At 44.0% G+C, this 2499-nt stretch overlaps 1 long non-coding RNA gene across 1 annotated transcript in view; it reads left to right on the plus strand.

The window, feature by feature from the left end:
* Positions 1-2499, plus strand: part of LOC103919173 — a 22135-nt gene that overhangs the window by 14478 nt on the left and 5158 nt on the right. Inside the window, exons 2-3 of the long non-coding RNA XR_663736.1 lie at positions 332-361; positions 1301-1351. This is a non-coding gene — a long non-coding RNA (uncharacterized LOC103919173). The remainder of the gene's footprint in view (positions 1-331; positions 362-1300; positions 1352-2499) is intronic.

Raw genomic sequence — 2499 nt, forward strand, 5'->3', positions numbered from 1 at the left:
GGCCGGTTCCGACGGGAACGTGTTGCCTTTAGCTTCACAGACAGCGGCTCGGTGGCCGAGCCTTAATGGCACAACTCCTGGAAGTAAAGAAGCTTTAGCACTTACCACCTCCGTGGCGTAAAAGGGCGGCGGTATAGAGTGAGAACCGTTGAACAAAGCTGCACTTTTGGGAAGTCATCGCCATAAATGCCCCTCATTTCATAAATCCTAGAATTTGTATGGGGCTTCATGACGTAGCCTACGTGCCGTGTTATTCTGGGTGGCAGTTCTGAGAAAGCCCTGCTTTGTATGCTCTCTGACACGTTTTAGTGACACATCTTTCTTTACGCAGCCAAAGAGAAGGTCGGCTAGACTATCCGCTGTAAGTACCTTTCTTTACTCTTTTAATATTACATCACGTGGGGTGCTAAGTTCTGGGGGACAGTTACAGAGAAACTGTTTGGGTTTTTTTCCACCGGTATTGTGAAAGGCATGGTTAGAGTACTGCAATATTTAAAAGTAAAATCCCTGTTCTCTGTGTCCGATCCTTGAGTATCAGCACGTCACAGGCTTACTTTTAGACATTTCACGTGAGGTACAACATCTGTGTCAGTTAACGTTCAATCCGGACGCGTGGGTATCCAGAGTCAAGGAATACTGATTTCAAGACGCATCTGTTCTCTGTAGGTCTTCCCCGTACAAATACCTGCTCATAGCTCTATAAATTACCTGCTCTCTCCTTATACTTGCAGTTGGCTCATTGATTTTGCGGGCCCACCTGTTGGGTAAACTGACACCTAGAGGGTGTAAATCTGTGCCATGCGGTAGGGTTCGGCCCAAAGTCACAGCCTTAAACGGGCTCTTGGCATCCTTTTCTACAGACGCTTTGTGCACCCAGCCCTTTTTTTAAGCCGTCTTGGAAATGCCACGTGGATAACGGTTGCTATTTAGAAAAGGAAGTACGTAACTTCAGTGAGGGCTAAGATGTGTATTCGTACATCGAGTTATGTCCAAGCGTTAATCCCTTTCATTTTTGACAGCCGCTTGCCTTCACAGCAGACAGGAGCACCCAGACGCAGTAATGATCCACTTGCTGCTACTATCAGCATCTGTACCATAACCACTGTAACGTAGATGAGGAAACGTGGGTTCGGATAACGAAAGATGCCGGTCTGTCTCTGGCATTTACTCCTTTAAACTCCAGAATGAAGCAGACAGCTCTAAACTATTTTTTTGTTTGAATAGTTTTCAAAAGTTACCGACATATTGCTAAAACATTTATAGCATTCGTCTGACTGATTCTTGTGTATGTTTTGTACAGAAACCTGCTCCGCCTAAACCGGAGCCAAAGCCCAAAAAGGCAGCACCTAAGGTAAGTGTTGGAGATCTCTTGAACTGAAGTTATACTTTTCTTTCTCAAGGTGTTTATAGGGGGGGAAAAACCCATCCACAACTAACCATTTTGGTTTTTCATAATTTTCTTTAAAGATGTAAGATTGAATGATGTGAGTTAAAAGAACGCGAAAGGTGTAAAGATAATTTTATCCAATTCCTAGTGAAGGAATGTGGTAAACTGAACAGATTTTAAATCAGTTGTGGTGAGGCTTTACTGCTTGCCTTGCGAGGCCGTTCTGGAGTTTCATATAATGCATTGTTGGGAAAATGATGCTTTGAATAGAGATCAGAGACTCAATTAGAGACGGCATTGAAAACCATGCTCTTAATTACAGTTTCTTACTATGTTTTCATTCAAAGGCACTCTTCTCAGTTAGTTATCAGTTTATCGAATTTTAATCACTGGAGGTAAAGTTCCACGTACCCGTTTCCTTAGGCTGGATATTTTTGGAAATGTCAAAAACATTGGCACGTCTGACAGTGTAGTTAAAAAGAAACCATTTAAAGCTCCTTTGGGCTTTGGAGCAACAGTTTGAAATTTAAAAGGGGACAGTTCTGCAATCCGTCAGGTATTTCTTTATACCCCCTTCCTGTCACAAACTTCCCCAGCAGTGACAGTTTGCAGTGCTTTTTTTTAGATCTATCTGTAAATATTCAGATTGTATTAGGATTTTGCATCTGGGGAAAAATCAACAACAACAACCATTTAGTGTTCTTTTTAACCTGTTCCCATCATACGTTTTCCGTTGTGGTTTTGGATGGTCATATGGGCAACGCACAGGTCCGAGAGATGCTGTAGTTACAGAAGGGGATGACGGGCTGGGAACCAGGAACTCTTTCCTGTACATTTAAAAGGCCTTGCAATTGCATACGGCACAGCAGACTTCCAGATGATGAAGACTATTCTGCCTCCAAGTCCTGCTATATGGAGCAGCAGGGATGTCACGAGAAATGGACAAGACGGAGAACCCCGCTTGTCGTTTTGGGGACCCCGCATCTCAGCTCTGTAATCTCAGTGGTGTGCAGAGCAGATTTTTCACATGCACATCTTGGTCGTGCAGCCGGATTTCTAGATCCCATTCCGGAGCGGCAGGGCAACCTAGGAACCCTGCCGCCCTGCATTCC

Source organism: Pygoscelis adeliae, unplaced genomic scaffold (genome assembly GCF_000699105.1).
Source record: "Pygoscelis adeliae isolate BGI_AS28 unplaced genomic scaffold, ASM69910v1 Scaffold216, whole genome shotgun sequence".
NCBI classification, from domain to species: Eukaryota; Metazoa; Chordata; class Aves; order Sphenisciformes; family Spheniscidae; genus Pygoscelis; species Pygoscelis adeliae.